We start from the raw sequence: 21,310 nt of genomic DNA, 5'->3' as shown, positions 1-21,310 counted from the left end.
TATTGCTTTGGAAAACTCTGACTCCATGTATTTCCCATGTTCTTTAATCTTTTTTTCTCTCTAGAAAACTTCAGGTTTTTCTCTTTAGCTTTGAAATTTCTCGATTTCATCATAGTGTGTCAAAGCAGAGGTTTTTCGTTATTATTCATATTTATACACTACAGACACTGTTGACTTAAGTCTTCCCTTATTTGGAAAATTTAATTCTATTATTTCTTCCAATATTTCTTTTTTTTTTTTTTTAAAGGAGAAATAGGAACATTTATTTACTGCTGGTGGGAACGTAAAATGGTGTAGCCACTGTGGAAGACAGTTTGGCATCAGGAAGCTAAGCAAAGAATTTCCATATGATACAGCAATCCCACTACTAGGCATATATCCAGAAGAACTGAAAGCAAGGACTCAAAGAGAAATTTGCACACCAATGTTCATAGTGGCATTATTCACAATTGCCAAAAGATGGAAACAACACAATGCCCATCAACCAATGAATGGATAAACAAAATGTGGTATATACATCTCATGGAATATTATTCAGTTGTAAGAAGGAATGAAGTCTTGATGCATTAAACAACATGGATGAACCTTGAGGACATTATGTTCAGTGAAATAAGCCAAACACAAAAGTACAAATATTGAAGATCTCACTGATAAGGGCTAATTATAATAAGCAAATTCATAGAGCTAGAGTCTAGAATATACTTTACCAGGAGATAGAATAGGGGTAGAGAATGGGACCTGATGCTTAATTTGTGCAGAATGTCTAATTAGGTTGATTGTAAATGTTTAGAAATGGATAGAGATAAAGGCAGCACATTATTGTGAGTGTAATTAACAGCACTGAATTATGTGTGTGAATGCAGTTGAAAGGGGAGGTTTTGGGTTGTGTATGTTACCAGAAGGAAAGTTAGAGGATAAAACATGAGACTATATACACAGCAAACCCTGTGGTGGGTGGATGATGACTGTGGTTAATAGCACAAATAAAAGGATGTTCTTTCATGAATTAAAAAAAAAAAAAGAAAAAGAAAGAATGAGTATTTGGTAATGGATGGTGAAAACAGTAGCACAGCATTGTGAATATAATTAACAGCACTGAATTATATATTGGAATGTATTTAAAAGGGGAAATTTTAGATTGTTATTAGAATAAGAATTTTTTTTAAATCATAGGACTGTACAACACAAACAGGGGAACCTTAATGTAAACCATGGACTATAGTTATTAGTACAATTATAATATTCTTTCATCCTTGTAACAAATGTACCACACTAATGCAAGTTGTTAATAATGGGGAGGAGGTGTATGAGAACCCTGTTTTTCTCTATGATTTTTCTGTCAACCTACAACTTCTCTAATAAATAAAGAATAAGTTTTAAAAAAATGCTGAGGTCCTGGAGTTAGACAGATCTGTTTCAAATCCTGGTTTCACCACTTATGATTGTGCAAACTTGGGCAATCTCACTTAACCTCCCCAAGCCTCAACTTACTCATAGATAAGATGGGGATACTACCTATCCCAAAGGACTATTGTCAGGATTGAATAATACCTCTATGTACAGCCCAATGTCCAGAACCTGTCAATGAATAGCACTCAAAAATATTAATTATCATTATTATGTACAAAAATGTTAGCTGTTATTAAAAGACAAGATCTTTTCTGTTCGCTTTGCATCCATTATTGTTAACAAATATTTGTTGAAGCCTACTTCTACAAACAACCAATGATAAAGAAATAAAACACAGGGGTAGCTTCTGAAGAACTGAGCCTAAAAATTGAAGATGTGGGTGAATTTGATCTACTTATTGAGTTTCCTCAGCCTCAGTTTCCTTAATTGTGAACTGAGAGAAAATACCAGTGTCCTCCTAGGGCAAGAAAATATTTTGAGCTTTTAAGAATCCACAGTGTCCTGACCATCTTTTGACCTATTTCCCTTCCCTGCACCATTCAGACATAGGCAGTAGCTTTTCAGGAGGAGGGTGTTACAGCCTGGGACGAAGTTTCAACATTCCTAGACTTGGGATCCAAAAAAGGCTTTTTGAAAGTCTCAGCAGTGACAACATCTAGAAAAACCGCAGCTTTGGATTGCAAGGGTCAGGCATTTGAGAGAGTGAGAGTTTGGATAAATATAAAAGCCTCCATTTACATAATAAGGCCAAAACGGGGATGGGGGGTGGAGGGGATCAAAGCATCACATTCAGGCCATAAGCTGTGGCAGGGAAGCAGAGGAAATAGACTAAGAGCTATTTTTCCACCCCCACTCCCCCAAATAAATCAGTGTCTGGGCAGAAAGAAGAGAACCATTGGGCCATGACTAGGATTTAGACGCTGGTTTCCAAACCCAAAGGCTCTCGTGGTGCTTCCTGGGATATATGTCTCACGAAGGCAAGGAGTACATTTTGTCCATTACAGTGCTCGGTGTCAAGAACAACATTTTGGACAGAGTAGATGCTCATAAACTTGTGTTATGAATGCATGGTAGGCGGATGATTCTCGTTGTTAGAATTCCCAGACTAGTTGGGGTGAAATCCATGAGCAAAGGCAATTTGTGCTTCACCTTCCATGTTAAGGCCAGGATGTCTTCAAGCCTCTTCCAACATGGTTTCTGAGGAGTCAGTCAGCAATGGCTGAGGGGACACCTGTCAGAGTGGGCTGGAGGGTGTCCTCAAAGAGTCCCAGAGGGATGCTGCAAGAACCACAGGAGTGGACTGGAGAAAATCAGCTGGCCACTTCCCATCTCTTAACTTCCATTTCACCATCTGCTCCGTGACCCATTAAGTTTCTTCAGTTCCCTGAGCCTCAGTTTCTTCAACACATTCATCAGTTAATGGGCACTTGCGTTGCTTCCATCTTTTGGTAATTGTGAATAATGCCCCAATATTTCCTTTTAACAATTTTTTTGTTTGTTTACTTATTCAAACTCCTGGGATTCCTTTTGGATGCTGGCATTTATTTCTATGGTCTAAATTTCTCAATTTTTTACACATTTTTTACTTCTATCATCTTTTCTCACTTTCTTCCAGAGTTCTTCCATCTGATCTCCCAATTTATTTTTTAGATGTGCTATTTATCCTATCTATGAGATTCTTTGTTTTAATATTATCACTTGAGTTTTTAAATATTTTCTTTCTTGCTTTGCATTATTAATATCTTCCATAATCACTATTAATATGTTTAGTATACTATATTTATTTTATAGTTTTGGCCCACTTTTGTGGTACTTTGGCTCTGATAGCATGTCTAATTCAGTGGTTTGAGTGTCTCTCAGTTCTCTCAGCATTTCAATTTGCAAGCTTATATTTCCCTAATGGAATTGGCTGCTTTGCTCTGTGGTGGGTTATAAGGATGGTCAAGGGGCAGGATCTTTACTGCCTTGATGAACTCAAGCAGCTTCAATGGGATAAAGCCCTCCTTTGATTGTAGTCCTTCACTGAAGTTAGGAGGGAGAGATGTGAAGTGGGTGTCCAAGGCTATCTGCTTTTCCTCAGCTCCTCTCCATTAAAAGTCTTCTGTTCTGACCTAATTTTATCTTTGGGTATATCCTTACCAGTGGAAAAACAATCATTGCAAATCATATGGCAAAGAATAACCCATAATCCTCCTAGACAGGCTGGTGACCACTGCCCCATGGTGTACTCACCCCACCTCCGATATACACCAATCCAACCAGTCCTCAGTCTCTTTCAGGCAGTTAATTTAGATTTCTTGCTATTTCTTGGACTTCATGATGTTCCCTCTATTGTTACTCTAGTATGGATATTGGGTGGGGAGGGGGGCTGGTCAGGAAGCAGCCAGCACCCCTTCTATTTCTGTATCATGCTATGATTGGAACTTATAAACATTGATTTACATCTCATCCAGTGGATTCACCCAGCAGTACTGTGTCCGTTATGCTTTTGCCCTGTGGACTTTTGTATTGAACTTAATCTGCACCTAAAGGAAACAACCTTCATTCTGTTCCATTATTCTCTTTATTATTCTCTTTATTCTCATTCAGTGCCAATGCTGAATTCTTAACATTAATGATATGTCATGGTTTAATTGACAACATTCTTTTCCTTCCTTAGAGATATATAAAATAATAGTTTATCTGCAATCAATGGTATCTTCAATTTAATTAAGATTCAAAGAATCTACATTTTTTTCTATCCCCAAATTTACAGACATTGTAAAATCATAGGCTCTATTTACTACAGACCATCTGTGTCCTTTGAGTATGCTAATGGTAGACTTATATACGTCACTATTTTTATAATTTTCTATTCTCCAAGTTTACTACTCGGTATTCTATGGTATAGATTCTACTCAATGCTTTCAGCTTGGAATTCTTTTCTGTGGTTTTTCCACTTCTCTTCCTCCTGGCCTCCTTGGCTAACCTAGTCAAATCATCATATTTCAAGACATGCTGATGCAGATAACTTTTGTCTATATAGATATATGTAATTGCAATATATTTTAAAAATAATTCAGTGATGCGTAACCTGAGGTACATAAAGAAAGGAACATTGCCATTCTTGCTGTATAAATAAATTGTATAAATTGTCACAACAAATTTAAATATGTAGGCACTTTTACTAAATCTTTTAGATAACAGAGAGGCTTCTATTATTCTATTGTGCTCTTCATTTGTTTGTGATAGGAAGTAACACTTGGAGTTTACATCATTTTCTTTTCTAAACATCACTCAATCAGGTTTTTGTAAATTCAGGAACAAATATTATCTTTAAGCAAGAAATTGTGCATTTTAATTGAGACTAAATTTTTGGAGTTTGGTGTAAATTTATTCCATTTTTATACCATGATAGGCAAAGATTTTCTGATTTATTCATCTAGTTAACATCAGGAACACTGGTTCCTTGGCTAATACACTATACAGCATTTATTCCTAATAAGTTCTTTTGCATTTTTAGTGGTTACTAAGTCATTGTGATAGCATTTTGCAAACATAAATTCTGATCTTTGTGAGGATCTATAAGTTATGTGTTCCAATCCTTACTTAGCAATGACGAAAATAATATTTAGGAAGGTTAGGTCATTTGTCAATTAAATATATCCGGAAACTAAAGAAGTCAGCATTCAAACCCATGTCTATCTGAATATTCATGTTTGTTTTCTTATTATATTATGCCATCTACTAATTACACTATGCTAATTTTCTATTTACTATCTTTCTGACAGCTTCTCTGGTGGTAAACTTAGATATTACAGTATTATTTATATTTTTATTTAATAATTTTGGCATCTTTATATTTTAAATTTCTATAAATGAAATCACTCTCAAAAACATTTTTTCAGTTTTTCCTTAAATTATAAATATAAATGGAAGAAAGATAAATATTATAGCAAAATATTCATAAACCATAAATTCCCTTCTCTGAAAAAGCAGATTTGTTTATATAATTTTGGGTCATAGATGTTTAATATTGAGATTGGTGGAATTCAAGAAATTGTTTGAACTGAAAATAATAGCACCATGGCACACTGATATATATGCATCTGTCTTGTTTTTGCATTTAATTCACAGTGACCAGAGTGCAAAATCAGAGATACATGAGGGTAATAAGGGAATATAATAGATAAGTTTATGTCAATAAATTCAACAACTTGGATGAAATGGAAAAATTCCTTGAAGTACATAACTTATCAAAAATGACAAGACAAAATAGGAAATCTGGATAGCCCCATTTCAGTGGAAGAAAATGAGTTCATTGTCAAAGCTTCCCTATAGAGAAAACTGCAGACCCAGATTGTTGTACTGGTGACTTCTATCAACCATTCAGTAAGGAAATGATGCCAATCTTATGCAAATGAAGTGTATTTTAATTTCAAATAAATGAGGAGCAGTTTCCAATGTGTTTTATGTGACCAGCATAACCTGACACAAGACATGAAAATTATATCTTAAGAGACTGTATTATAGACCAATATTTGCAATGAAGGTAGATATAAAAACCCTTAACAATTTGTTACCAATTAGAACCCAGTTAAATATAAAATGGACAATACCTAATGACTAAGAATGGTTTTCTGAGAAAGCGGGGTTGGTTTAACATTCAAAATCAGTCAACTTACCTTGTTAACGGTGCCCTGGAAAAAACCCCAAATGATCATTTCAATGGATGTAGAAAAGATATTTGACAAAATTCAACATGTATTTATGATAAAACTCTCAGCAAACCAAAAACAGAAGGAAATTATTCACCTGATTAAAAAAATCTATTTAAAAACCTACCAATAATATCATATTAATTGTGACAACTGAATGTTTTACCTGCCAACTGAAAAGTAACAAACTAAGCTGCAAGGCAGGGGCTCTTAGAATTGCAATTCAGGGAGCCCAGAGTCAGGTAGCAAAACAAATTGTGTTGCTTTTCTAGGCAAGGTCTTGGCTTTTCTAGGCAAGGCTTTTAAAGGAAAAGATTACACAAGTTATTTACAGTGGGTGGATATTTGGGGAACTCTATCTTTTAGGTTAGATGGTTAACTGAGTTCTTTATCTTGTGATTTGCTTATGGTGTCCAGATGTCCTTAGGGTTTTGAGGAAAATAGTTGCTTGAGGCTTTGCATACTTTGGCTGTTTATGGTATCTGGCTGAGACCTGCAAAAGAATAACCCATAGAATGACCTTCCAACTCCATTTTAAAACTTCTTAGCCATAGAACTTCTTTTTTTTTTTTTTCCATTTCTTGTAACATACCCTTAAGACCGAAAAAGGGGGGGGGGGGCAATAACTGTCACACTGCAGTTTCTATTCAATATTGACTAGTGGACTTAGGCAAAGCAATGAAAAAAAGATAAAAAAAAAATAAAAGTATAAAAATTGGAAAAGAAAAAGGCAATATCATCTTGTGCTTAGAGAATTTTAAGGAATCTACACAAAATCTACTAGAACTAAAATATAAATATAACATGGTCATAGGACACAAAAAATATTTTATTTTACATATATGCATAGTTTTACTTTCTGAGACAAGGTTGTCATGTGGTGTATTTCATAAGAAAAAAAATTACTAAACAATATTGCAGAGTTTGCAATTTCAGAGAAGAAAGCAATAAATGACCATCATCCCCATCTGTTCCAAGACTGCAGTTTACTATGCAAGAAATCAAATTACTATGAAAGAAATTTTGCTAAACCAAATTTGATAAATCCTGTTTGAATGGACATACACTGTAACATATATTAGGTGAGATGATAGTACCATATCTGTGTCACTAGGGTAGACATGCTAACCACATTAGCACAGTAGTGCTGTTAATGGTTGTCATCTTAATTTAATTTGAACAGCTACCTAAAGTGTGAGTAATCTAATTTAGCTCATGCATTTTTATATTTATATCATCACCTTCATTTGAGCTAAAAAGGCAATTCCCTAGTTATTGTCATAAACATAGTTTGCTGAGTAAAAGGGGTTATAATGGACTGTATTTGTTCTATTGTTTTACTTTGTTCAATGAAGTGACAGTGTGAACTTGAATCATACACAAGTAATTGTATGCTGCAGGCACAAACATAGGCTGGTTCTGGTGCATGAGCTAATAGTGCAGGCATGGGATAACAGTGAATGGTTCTATGAGTTCCAATGAGTAAGGCAACTTTCCAGTTCATCTAGGAGAAACACAGTCCAATGTTATCACAGCAGTAAATCCATCTGTGCTTTTTAGTAGCTCTGGATGAATGCATTGCAAAAACAGTGGCTGAATAGCCAGTTATTGAATGTTGCAAATGGCTTTGCCTGGGTGATAATAAAGGGGCCACAGACGGGACTATTGTTTTAGGAGGGATACCAATAGTCGGTACCTTGATGCATTGTGTCATCAAAGTATAAAATGTCATGGAAAAACATGAATAACATGTTTTGAGACTTTTGTAAGGAAATGTAGAATAAATTTGAATTGCTCATGAAAGAGAGGCTCCTACATGCTACATGCCTTGTAATTACTTGATTTATCATTATATATATAGGGCTCATAACACATACATTTTACCATGGAAGAATTAAAAAAGTGGTATTTGTTAAACAATAAACAAAAACTGCAAAGTATGAAATTTAGGGTCCTTGGAATTCTCTGAAACCTTTGAACATTTCCTCTGCTCTAATCTAAAGAAACCTGTAGTACGATTATAGCCCCATGGGCATACAGGTTAAATTGAGTCTTTAAAGTAAAGAAACTTGCCCAAGAGCACAACTAATAATTTTGGAGCAGGATTCAAAATCAATTTATCTAATGTCAAACCCTCTAGCCTAACCACAAAATCATGCTGGTCTCATTGGAAGAGCATTTTCCCCCCTAATCCAACACATCTGAATTTGTTTGTTATGAAACTTTATCAAAATATATATAGAAAAAATCCATATGTAAACCTCTAAGAGGTAACGAAGGTTAACCTCTTGCCATATATATATACCATTTTTTTTTAACATATAAGAAGCAAGCTTGACAGATAATGTTGAATTCCCTTACGGTCTGATCCTTAGTCCCCTTCCTCTTATTCTCTCTCCAGAGGCAACCAGTATCCTGAGCTTGGTGTGTATTCTGCTGGACAATATTCTTAATTCTTTAAGTATATATTTTTTAATTCTTTAAATATAATCCATATGCCTTCCACATTAGTAATTGTGTGTTGATCTACATAAATGATACCCTGCTGGGCAAATAATTCTACAAATTTCTTTTTCCAATATGACATGTAATATAGTTGATTCATAGTAACAGCTGTAAAGTAATAAAATCCACATTTAATGTTTTATTTATCATTCCTCTACTGATGAATAGTTAAATGTCAAATTTCCAATATTTCAAATAAGTCTGCAGCAAACAGACTTCTGCCTATCTCTTTGTGCACATGGGTGGGGTTTCTCTAATATTTTCTAAGGTATATATCTAAAATTAACTTACTAGGCCATAGTGCATACACATTTTCAACTTTCTACATATTGACAAATTGTTCCCCAAAGTAGCTTCACCAAATTTTGTGTCCTCTAGAAGCATGTTGAGGGCTTCAGTTTTCCTAGATCTTCACAATCATTTGGCATTGTCATACTTTTAAAGTTTGCCAATAAAATTTTACAGCTTTGCTGTTTTTGTGGACATTTGGTAGAATTGTTGTTGCATTTCAACTACAAAATCAATAATGCTTATGCCACCAGGAAATGAGTGGAGACATTTGGGTTGATAATAATGCAAAATATATTTGGTTAGCTACACTAGTAATTTAGTCTGAAACAAATAAATTCACCTATTTTTGTCAATTTGGTCAATATTAAACACATACAGAAATATCTTTATACACAATCTAAAATAAAAATATGGTCATTGGAGCTGTCTTTCTCCCTCTTTAATGGATCATAAGAACTGGAAATGTGGAACTTGTCCAACTTTTTTTTTAAAACATAGCCACCTCCAGGAAGATAGAAAACACATTTAGCTTTCCCTTTTTTTCTTGAGTGTGTTTGTATTCAATCTGAAGTAATACAAAATATATGTCAAAATTGTTCAGTCTAACATCTCTATAGAATTTATGATAGCCATAGAGAGAGCAACTGGAATTGCTGCTTGAATTACAGGAAAAGGTATTCTGAGCTGAATCTGATTTTTCCACAGAAATAATATTATTTTTATATGCTGCCCTCAACTTCATGCCAAAATTTGTTTCTTTTAAGGAGAACCACAGATTCTGTATTTAACAATATATTTCAGAACATAAGACCTCTCCTACTATAAACAGCGTGGGGTTAACATTCTTACACTTACATCCTTTTAAAAAGAGGCAGAAAAGCATAAAGGTTAAGAGCATGGTTTCTGGAGCCAGGTCACCTGGATGCAAATCACAGATGAATCACTCATTAGCTATGTGGTGTTGGGCAAATTACTTAACTTCTGTGTGCCTCAGAATTCTTTTCCAGAAAAAATCAATATGATTATGATGCCCTTGCCTGATGTGGTTCTTGTGAGCTTCAAATGAGTTAGAGGAGTTTCTAGCACATAATAAGCATGATGTGTGTCAGCTTTTCTACTATTACAGAAGCACTTGCTCATTTTTTGGATTATGTCCAGATATGAGCTCCTAAAAGTTCCAGTTGTGGTTCAGAAGTTACGGAATATTTTAAGTAGTACATATTTAACCAGTGCTTTAAACAGTACACATTTGCCCACCAGTCTTGGATGGTTGACATTCATTTTGAATGACCAGTGCATGTGCTGTCTGCTTGTTAATTATTTTAAGTACCACTTCTTTATGTAGTCTTCACGAAGTATTGTACAACATAAAATTTCATCCCCACACTTGCAAGCACTAAATTCTTTTGAAAAAAAACTTTCTTTAATCTAATACACACACACACACACACACACACACACACACACACTTAGAGGATAAAAGTATTGTCTTCAATGGATCCAGGAGATAGGATATGAGGAAGAGAGTGAGAACTTCATCAGTACATAGTTAAATTCAGCCAAATAAACTTAAGATTCTGGGCTATCTCCCACCCCCACCCAGTGGGCATTCTGCCCTCAAGCTAACAGTAATAGCACAGTGGCAGTGAAAAGACTGATAAAAGCAGACTTCAACATGTTTGTCTCTTGAGTTACCTTGCTCTAATCTGGACTCATTTTTCTCTAAGTGGGCAAAGTTGTCGTTCTGGAATTTTCCTTCATTATCTTACTTGGGAGTTCTCTTTACCTCTTTCCACTGTTTTTGGTCTATTTTAAGTTTCAGGAGTGTAATCTCATTTGGCTCATTGACAGAAAGAAACCAAGAAAGAATTTCAGACTTGTCCTTAGAGGCTGGTCAGTTTCCTCAAAATAGAGGTCTCCAATTTCCAACAGGGAAGATAAGGACCTGGAGAGCCAGGAGTGGAGGAAGATTGAGATCTCTGAATTCATCAATCAGTTCATGTATGATGATACATTTAATCTCCTGGTTTAGGAAATACTGGCTGCCCCACCCTGTGCAGGTTGTCTACAATTCCCCTGTTTTATTCTATTCACAGAATAACTTTTAGAATTCTGTTTGTGTAAAGATGAGGCAATATCCCAAAGAGGAAACTTTTTGAAGGAATTTAGGAAACTTAATCCATCTAAATGGCTTTTACCTATTCCTCCTTTTATTAGTTTTATCCCTTAACTTCTGATTATATGGTCTTGCCCTTTCTGGTAACTTCAGCGTTGTTCAGTAAAACTTGGGTAGTCTTAAGCGTTCCTCAGGGCAGGTTTGGAATCTGGCTTTCCTGTGTCTGATTAGTTTATCACTGCTTGTCCATCTGCTTTCTAACTTACGAAATTTTGTTTCTCTTTCTTTTATTCTGTGTTAATATTCTTATGACACTAAGGTAGGCATTCCAAAGGCTGAGACCAAATCCAAAACCAAAAGTAGATTCTGCTGAAAACTTAGGCAAACCTAAATATTGCTACTTGAGCACTGCCTTATTAATTTTATTAACCTTTTTTTCCTTAGTTCTTTTTAAATAAAGTGCCTTTTATAAGATTCTACACATCCAAAAGAAATCTTGACAAGGTCTTTGAAATAACTACACACTTATTCAATAAGACCAAAGTAATTTGAAAAAATGGATGTAATTTATCAAGAATCCTAAATGAGAACCAGAGTAAATTAAACAACTGGAATAAGGGTTCTTTCTGTATGCCATCAAATGCTAAAGCAGAACACCTGAGTGTGAAAAGTGCTGGTTAGCTCCTCCCTGGTAGAAACATGTTCTGGCATTCCTCAAACTGTACAATGAATGGGGAAAAAAATGCAAAAAATAATAAGAACTAACAAAACAGGCATGGCTCTGTAAAATAAATTATTAATTCAATCAATAACATTTTCTGAGAATGTTCGCTGTGCTAAGGATTGAGGATCTAGAAACAAAAGATCTGATTCATGCCCTCTGAGAAGCTCACAGTCTAACAGAAGAAACAAACTGTCAAATGATAGATGGCAGAGCTCAAGTCTTCTGTCCATACTGCTCTTATCTCTCTCTAAAACATCTTTTTTCTACCCTTTATTTCCCTGGCTCTTTATTTTTTGGCATGAGCTATGTCACTTCTTCCTGATCACCTTATCCAAAGTAGATCTCCCATCAGCACCTTCACATCTTATTAATCAAACTAAGTGATTATTTTATCATGCTTGTTTCTTTGTTCTTTTATATTTCCCCTCTACTGGACTTTAAAATGAAGTTAAGAAACAAATATCTGTTTTATTTCCCATTTTATCCCCAATGATTGAAGCAGTCTTTGATACACAGCATATTGGGGTATCCAGCAAGATTTCCTAGCTAAATTTCCTAGCAACACATAAGGAAATTCTGGAAAGATTCAATGGAGTTTTCCAGTGTTTGTTAGCATATAGGGAGATCATTTCAGGCAAGCAGATGTATGTGAGAGAAATCACCAATTATTTAATATAGTTGGAGTGATGACTGGTAGTGAGAATAAAAAGCACCTTGAGGGAAATAACACTGGAAAGGAAAGCAGAGCAAACTCATGAATTGTTGCCCTGTTAGGAAATGTTGAGCAACACTGCAATATTTTAAGCAGGGGAAATATAAGAACAAACTTTTAATTTAGAAAGATAAGCCAGGGAAACATGAGTAGGATGGATTTAAGTAGGATAAAGCTACAGTTATTACTGTTGATAGAGCAGTTATCCTCTAGAAAAATAAGGATTTTAACATTATATGGAGTTCATATAGAGAGGAAAGATAAAGAGCTTTCTAAAAAGTAGAATTGACAGTATTTTGTAATCTACTGGCTGCAGCTCATGAAGGGGGACAAATCAAAGGCCATTTTCAAATTTCTGGAATGGGCTGTTACGGGTGGTAAATGATGCCATATATCAAGATGAGAAAAATAAGAGGAACATTTTAGAGTAAGGTGGAAGGAGAGAATAAGGAGTAATGTCACCTTTAATCTGAGCTTTTGGCATATAATGCACTAATTGTATAATTGTGCCTACTTTGTGTCACTTTTGAGATCTTTTTCACTACCTAGGCTGCTCATGTGACAGTTTGTAAACATTTGTTAAATATATATTTCTATTTCCAATTTGCTCCTCTGACACTCTTGAATGCATAGTTATCTAGAAATTCAGAGATTTAAATAGAAGAATGTTTCAGAAAGATAAGAATCTCTTAATTATGACTTTTGTTTAAATATGAGCTCATAGACTTATGGAGACACAAGGAATGCCATTAAAATGAGTAATTTAAAAAGAAAAATACATTTTTTTTCTGACCAAAGGAACAGTAAAAGTTTCATTAGAAACCTATTATTTTAAATCAGCTTAATCTAAATAATAACTAATTCCTATAACACATCTTAACGTTAAAAAATAATGCTAAGGAATTGTCATTTATTTTTATTTTTATTTTTATTTTTTGGCATTTATTTTTATCCAGACACAATACAGGCAACCACAATACATGAAAGCAAACAATGCAGTAGCCAGGTATGAAGAAAATGTACAGCAAAGCACCAAAGTGCTTTAAAATGGTTAGATTTGCGACTATAAACTACAGTGGAGAATTTTGGAAAGGTAATAAATTATTTTATATAGTCAAGGAAGGGCATTTTTCAATACTTAATTCAAATTGACATAGCACGTAAAAATTTCTTTTCTTTGAAATTGCCTGATTTTGAATAAAAAATTCAAAGTAGATACTGCTTTTGCTGATCTAAAGATTGAACAAATTTGTCTATTTGAGAAATGTTAACTATCAATGATTATATAAAATAGTCACTGTTAAAATATAAATAGGTTGGTTTCCATATAATTTAAAAATCTGGACAGAGGATTCTAAGAAAAATAAATTAATCAAGTGATTTTTTCTCATTTTAGTTTCTCAAAATACAGGACAGGATATTAAACAAAAGAGCAATTAATGAATTAAAGACAAAAACAGGCTGTTTACATTCTATTTCTGCTATGATGCCTACTGATTCAAAACTAATCAGACCATTAGATTAATTCTGTCTAATCTTTGACATCTGGAAGCTCAGCAGTATAAAGTTCACATGTTAGTTAAAAGTTAGACATATAATTTAATGAATTAAAATTTCAGTCAAAATGCCTTCATTTTCCACTATTTTCCTTAATATTAAATAATACCAGAATTCTCTTTGCCCAAATCTATTTTTTTTTTTTGTATGCATATTCTAGTTATGGTTAGAATGAACACTTATCTTGGGAGCAAAGAGAAAAAGAAAGGGAAATAAGTAAAATGTGAAAAATTGAATGAGGAAAAATTTGGAAAAATTAATAGGGACAAGAGCTCCTTGGAGCAATGGCTAATTGCTCTAGGACAGAGAAGGCATTATGCAAGACTGGGGCATCTCATAGTGTAGGAAATCAAGGCACCTCTATAACTAATAGAGTGACATCAAAAGAATAGGGGAGCCAGCTTTAAGGAGCCCTCCCTGGCTAAGGTAGTGACAACTTGAGCACCAGAAGAATAGTGATTGTGGAGGAAGAAAATAATCTTTGAATACCCAAGATTTAAAATTCAAAAGAACAACAAAGCCAGAAAAACAACAACAACAACAAAAAACCCATATAGGTCAACATTTAATAAAGCATTTTCTTACTGTGAAATTGGTAACTAAAGTAAAAGAAGTAAACATCCATCTGACTTTCCATTAGAAACTACATTTCAGAGTAAGTAAATAGCTCCAGTTATTGCAGAAAAGTGCTACACTACAGAACTAATATTATAGAAGAAATGATAGAATAAGGACATCATTGTTTTAAACCTGTATTTTACTTTTAATATAGCCTTAAAATATAGAAGTGAAATTTACAGAACTACAAGGAAAAAAAAGTACAAATCTGAATTCCAGACAGAATATTGTAAAACTTCTCTTAAAAATAAATAAATTGAGCAATGAAAAAATAAGTATGGGTACAAGAGATTCAAATAATTAACATACTTAATATAATGGAAATATATAGATCTCTGCACCATATAATTGCTGACCACACATTCTTTCTCAGCATACATAGATCATTTACAAATAAAGTAAATTCTAAATTATCTGAAAAATAAAAAATCATAATCATACAAACTACCTTTTGGCAACAATGCAATTGAAAAATGTATTTGTAAAAAAAAACAAATATAAAAATATTAAATGTTTACAAATGAATGAAAATGTAAACACTATATCACCAAATTAGGGAAGCATAGATAAATCATACTTAGATGACAATTTATGTCCTTAGTTCTTTTTGAAAGAAGACTAACAATTAAAAATCTAAGTATCTATCTCAAGAAGTTAGGGAGGGACTTCCATTGTGGAAGATGAAAGGAGCTTTGCCAGAAAAACACTACCAAGAACAACTTGAAAGCCAAGTAAAACAGAAAATTCAAATGCAAAAGCACCAAAGAGCAGCTATGTAAATAAGAACAGGGAATTAGATTCCTATATAATCTTGGAAAAACCTGGAGAAGTGAGCTGAACTTTTGCAGCTAATTTTCCTTGGAGGGCATTTGTCATTTCTGGGTCCAGGCAATAGGCTGAAAATTTGAGCTTCACCCAAGCAGAGGAACGAAGATCACAGAAACCAACTAAATATTTAGCAGTCTTGCGAAGATGGAATGACAAAATTACAGATTGAGTGGTTAAAAATGTGACCAGCTTTTCCCTCAAGACATTTACCAAATTCTTCATCTGAGTGGGACAGAAGTATAAAAAAGCTAACACTAAATTTCTGAAAATTCTTGTGATACTGAGGAGAGAAATAATAGCCTAAAGCTAAAGCCAGCAGTCCTGCACCAAAAGAAAAACAAAAGGGAACTATTCAAGCAGAAGTATAATGATTTCAAATTGAAACAAAGATTCAGGAAGGCAGGTGAAGCAACAGAAAGGGTAATTATTTGGTAAACATAAACAAATATTAACTGCACAAAAACTGCCAAAAGCCTGCGAAGGCGGAGATCTCTAGTGAAAACAATGGATTTTTATTTGAAATGTATGGAGGATTGTTTGCTAGGAACAGGTATGAACCAAATAATGTCTGAACTTAACCTAAACTGTAACTCAACCTTAACTTATCTCAGCCTCTGATTGCATTATGGTTAACAACCCCACTCTATCTGTCCAACAGAGGAAAATCTGAATCCTCTCTGGAAAAAGAAATATCATTAGGACACTTTAAGATTTGTTACACACAATGTCCAGCATTCAATTTAAAATTATGAGGCATGGCAGGAGTTTTAGTTTCCTTGCTGCTAAAACAAATACCATGCTATGGGTTGGTTTAACAACAGGAATTTATTGGCTCATGTTTCCAGAGGCTAGAAGGCTTGCTTCCTCCAAAAGTTGGTATCTTCTGGCTGGCTGGAAGTCTTCAGGGTTCCTTGGCTTTTACATCACATGGCAATGCACATAGCAATGTCTTCTCCTTTCTTTTCTGGCTTTTGTTGACTACCAGATTCTGACTGTTCCTTATGACTTGACTCCATGTCCAATTTCCTTTGCTTTTAAGGATTTCAGTCATATTGGATTAAGGCCCACTCTCCTTCAGTTTGCACACACCTTAACTAATAACATTTTCAAAGATGCTATTTACAAATGGATTCACATCCACAGGACCAGGGGTTGGGACATAAACATGCCTTTTGTAGAGCACAGGATTCAATCCCTAATAATCTGCCCTCTGGACCTCAAAAACATATGCTTTTCCCACATGCATAATACATCCATTATATGACAACATCCCAAAAGACAAGCCATTTGAAAACAAATCTAAGTACAAAGTCTCCTCAAAATCAGTTATGGGTGTGGTCTGTCCTGAGGCAAAATGCCTGTCTGTAGACCTGTGAAGCCTAGAAAATAAGTTATCTGTTTCCAATATATATTGAAGAGACAGGCATAGGACAAACATTCTCATTCCAGAAGGGAGAAATTGGAAGGAAAACATTGGTCACGTGTCCCACACACAAGTCCAAACTCGGCATGGTAAATAAACTCCATTAGATTTCAAGGTCTGCAAGTCATCTATGGGTCAGTGTTTTGTCCTCTTGGCATGATAGAGTGGCAGCCTTACCCCTTCCAAGTGCTTGCTCAGTGGCCATGTTCCCCCAAAACGCTGGGGTGAAGGACCCACCCTCTCTGTGCATCAGAATGGTGTCCAGGTTCTCCATAAATGCCAGGAAATAGGACCTACCATCTCTAAGCATTGGGATGGAAGCTAGCCTCTCCATGAATGCTTGGGCATGTGCCCCAGCATCTCCAAGGACTGAGGGGGCTATACTCTCCCTGATCAATCAGGTGCTAGGTCTGCCCCGTCCAAGTGCAGGAGTGGACCTACCCTTTCAACACACGTGGGTAGACCTGCTTTCTTGACCCAAGGTGATTTCTTTGAATAAGACTTCAACTTCTAGGGTTCCACCCTTGAGGTAATTCTTCCTTCAATTTGTCCCTTTCAGACCAGATTGGCATTGCTTCTGTTCATACAAATTTCACAGAAAATATTGTTGGCTTTGCATGCAGTTCCAGGGGGTCCAAATGATCAGAGCATAGAATGTTCCACAAATCCTTTCTTCATAACTATGCTTCCAATCCTGACTGTCCAAGCTCAGTAAGATCCCTGATGTTAAAAATTTGGGGGTGCAGTCTTAGAGGGCACAGAGACTAATAGACTTTTAGGCAGGGAAGTTTTATTCAAGCAGCAGCCTGGTGAGGGTCGGAAAGAAAAGCGCCATCAGCATGGCGGGGGTCTGAAGTAAAGCTTCAGCCCATCCAAGACAAAGGGAGAGCTGTATTTATGCTGATGGGCCAAGTGGTGATTGGGCCTGGGGATCTGCCAGGGTGGGAATTGAGAAGGAATGGCATGGAGCCAAGGGGTAAGTAAGTAATGTTTGTTTGTTTGTTTATTTGTTTGTTTGTTTGTTTATTTATTCCCCTTTTAAGGATTGGACTGTATATGGCTGGAGAAGGGGGGCTTTGGGCAGGATGCAGTGGTCACAATATGTTATTCTGGCCACCGGGAAGTTTAGCACAAAAGGCTTGCTTAATGTGCTGTTGGAATGGAGTGGAATTTTCTAATACCTGATAGAGCCACTTCTGGTTCTAGTCTCAGAGCACACTCTGAAAATGTTCAGAATTTTTCAGACAATCAATTCTGGCTTATTTGTGCTTAGCTGTTCAGTTTTCATCTTATCCCTCTCCTCTCCCATTTTATTACATGCTGCAAGGAGAAACCAAGCTGCATCTTGCACACTTTACTTGAAAATCTCCTCAGCTAAATATCCAGGATCGTCACTTTCAAGTTCTGCCACCCACCTAACGGCAGAACACAATTTTGTCAGTTCAGTGCCATATGACAAGGATCGTCTTTCCTCTAATTTCCAATAACACACTCCTCATGTCCTTCTAATGCTTCATCAGAAGTGCCTTCAATATCCACGTTTCTACCAACAGTCTCTTTGAAACAATCTAGGCTTTTTATTTCAACCATCAAAATTCTTTCAGCTTTTACCCATTCCCTAACTCCAAAACTGTTTCCACATTTTTAACTATTTGTCATAGCAGAACCCCATTTTCCAGCACCAAAAACTATATTAGTTTCTCACATGTAAAACAAATACCATACAATGGATTGGTTTAATAACAGGAATTTATTGTCTTATGGTTTTGAGGCTAGAAGGCTTGTTTCCTTCTGGGTTTGGTATCTTCTGGCTGGCCAGCAACATTTGGGGTTCCTTGGCTTTTCCATCACATGGCAATGGATATAGTAGTGTCTTCTTTCTCTTTTGTCTTCCACTGACTTTCAGCTGCTTGCTTCACCCATGGATTCTGTTTTGTCTTGAGACCCAGGTTTAGGGTAGTTTTTAGCATCCATTACCTTGATCTACATCAATGAATAAATATTTAATTAACTATATGTCTGAGAAATAGAAAGTAAACAATATGTCTCCATTCTTAAAGAGATAAAACAAAGCTCAGCATAATAGATAATATGAACATTTAAAATGAAAGGAGAGAATAATAACTAGAGCAAACATATATTTATGAAGAATAAATCATTCTAACTTAAACCCAAATTATTTTTGATGTTGTTACTAATCTGTTAGTTGAAAGTAATAGACATATATAATAAAAACACAGTTAAGTTGATGAGTAATTGAAATGATGAATCAGAAGGGCCCGTGCCTGTCAATACTGTACATGTGTAGGATCCTGCAGTAAGAATGCCAGTCTTCATTTTTAGTCCTTTCTTGGGGTTATGGCTTAGTAATCTTCATTCTCCAATGCCCCTCTCAAAGCTGCTTCTCTCCTAAATAGGGAGATGGTATAGCATAGAACTCAAAAGCATAGGTTCTGTACCTATTTGACCAAACTGGAATTTCATTCTACTGGTTACTAGCTGTGTGACTATATTCTCCATATCCTTTAGTTTTTATATCTGTAAAGTAGAAATACTGTTATTATCAGTAGCATTGTTGTGAAGATTAAATGAGTTAATACACAAAAAACACATGGAGAAGAGAAGTACACAAATTAAAAGCTGAATAAATATTAAATATCATAATAAGCATCATTGCATTCCCTATCTTGGCTAATAGGAGCATTATCCACTCAGCTGCACAAACGAGAAATCTGGGAGTCAGCTTCAAATCCCACATTTTCATCACAAATATCTGAAATAACTTGAACATATGCCCTGGTGTATACTCAAGTCTTTAGCATCTCTTACCAAGGCAATTTAGAGTAAGTCTCATAAATGTCTCTTTAATCCCATCTACCCATCCTCAGTTCTGTTTTCCATCTCTTTACAATACCGGTTATCTACCATCCAAATCTAACCATGTGACTTCTTTTCTTAAAAGACTTAAAGGGCCTACCCTAGGTTCCAGGGTAAAGTCCAAATTCTTCACCATCCACATTAAGCTCACCATAACAAGTCACTATTCTTTGAACCTGATCTGCTTTTTTCACACCTCACTTCTCTGCACTATTTGCCCTCTACCCCCACTTGGAGTGCCTTCCTTCTCTTCTCCTTCCAGGTTCCTTCAAGTCAAGAACAAACGGCGTCTCCTTTGGGAAGTTTAATCATCATCCCCTTCTCTTCCCTCCGGCATTAGGCATGCCTTCCTTGTTGGCCCTTCAGCATCTTTCTTTGACTTTTCTTTAATAACAACAAGAATAGTAATAACAAGTTAAACTTAATGTATAATTATCTATCAAACACAATTGTAGAGAAAGATACTAATTCATTTACTCCTCAAAACAATCACTTAATAGAAGCCTATCACACATAATTTACAAACAAGGAAACTGGCACAGAAGGGTAGCCTCTTGAGGCTAATGGGAGATATAAAGCAGGCTTTGAATGCATAGAGTATGATTTTAGAATACAGATTCTCAAATACTAAAGAATACTGTCTCCCAATTATAGCACTTCTCACATTATATTTTTATAAAAATCTCCTCCTTCTCCAAGATGCCATTGCTTTCATCTCCAGTGTCTAATTCAGTACTTGGAATACAGAATGCACACTAATTTATAAAGAAAAAAAAAATGGATGAATTAATGAATGAAAAGAATAACTAGTTTTCAATGGATTACCTTTCCTGCTTTGTAGAGATTAGGTTTGTTTATTTTGTATAACTATTACTATTACTTTAGGTTTTTCTTTCAATTTCACTAGAGGAAAAGCATAAAGAAAACAAAATAAAAGTGAGTGCTAAAACTTGACCTTTACAACCACAATTAAATCAGATCAGAAAAGAGCTATGCTTGCCTTGATTTGCCAGTTTTTCAAGTCCTAGAAGCATTCTTTCAAGTTAGCCTCTTGTTAAATTGAGTCATTTGAATTCTTAACTCTTTTTCCATGGCTGTTAGATACAGCCACTGTAATAAAAAATCAATATCAGTGAAATTGTTTCAACATTCCAAAGTCAAGACTCATAAAAGTGTACAGATTTTGTTCAGTCAATACAGTACAGCTTTAGTACAATTTCCAAGGCATTTCATGCATATACCATAGAATGTCCCTATTTAACTGAGATACAAGTTTTGATTCCTATCTAGATTTCTGGAACCTATTTCTCCAAGCTCAATGAGACTCTGAGTGGTGCTCCAAAAAGTTAGATGTAGTTTGAAATGTGTATCTTCCTTCATTTTAGCCTCTGATATTCCAGAGGTCTTCAAACTTATTTTTATACATGTTGTCACTTTCTTTTTATGGCTAGATGAAATCATACCATCAGTTTTTATTAGCTTCTATTATTTAATTACTCAATTAATTTCCAAACTTGTTGCTAGAAAGATATAAAAGCTTCTATAGGCTTTA

This window comes from Choloepus didactylus, chromosome 7 (genome assembly GCF_015220235.1).
Source record: "Choloepus didactylus isolate mChoDid1 chromosome 7, mChoDid1.pri, whole genome shotgun sequence".
Classification (NCBI taxonomy): domain Eukaryota; kingdom Metazoa; phylum Chordata; class Mammalia; order Pilosa; family Megalonychidae; genus Choloepus; species Choloepus didactylus.
Note: the sequence above shows the minus strand (reverse complement) of the source record.